This window comes from Arachis duranensis, chromosome 6 (genome assembly GCF_000817695.3).
Source record: "Arachis duranensis cultivar V14167 chromosome 6, aradu.V14167.gnm2.J7QH, whole genome shotgun sequence".
In the NCBI taxonomy this organism is placed as follows: domain Eukaryota; kingdom Viridiplantae; phylum Streptophyta; class Magnoliopsida; order Fabales; family Fabaceae; genus Arachis; species Arachis duranensis.
The window spans coordinates 15,125,167-15,125,569 of NC_029777.3; positions in this window are offsets into that span (position 1 = coordinate 15,125,167).

Sequence of the window (403 nt, forward strand, 5' to 3'; positions counted from 1 at the left end):
CATTCCTATTCGATCTTTCAGGTTTTTAATTACTTCCTTCTCTCTTAACTATCTTCTTTTGCTTAATTTAATTTGCTTATTAGGGTTCCTAGCTACCGAGGATGGAAAATCAGAAACTCACCATAGTAATTCAACTTATTAATTATTCCTAACACATGTTCGTACTTTCGATGCTGCTTCGTTCTTCCTTCTCTATCGAACAACATATATATATAGCATCAACAGTAATATGAAGCAGTAATTAAATTAAAATAAAGCTCTCTATCTTCAGGATTGAATGCTTCATTTTGTTCTTTAAAATACTAGTGCTACTGTTACTTTATCATATATATCTGTCTTCTTTTCATTATTAAAAATATGATAATGCTAAAAAAATACAAAAAATAAGTTAAAATTAATAAAT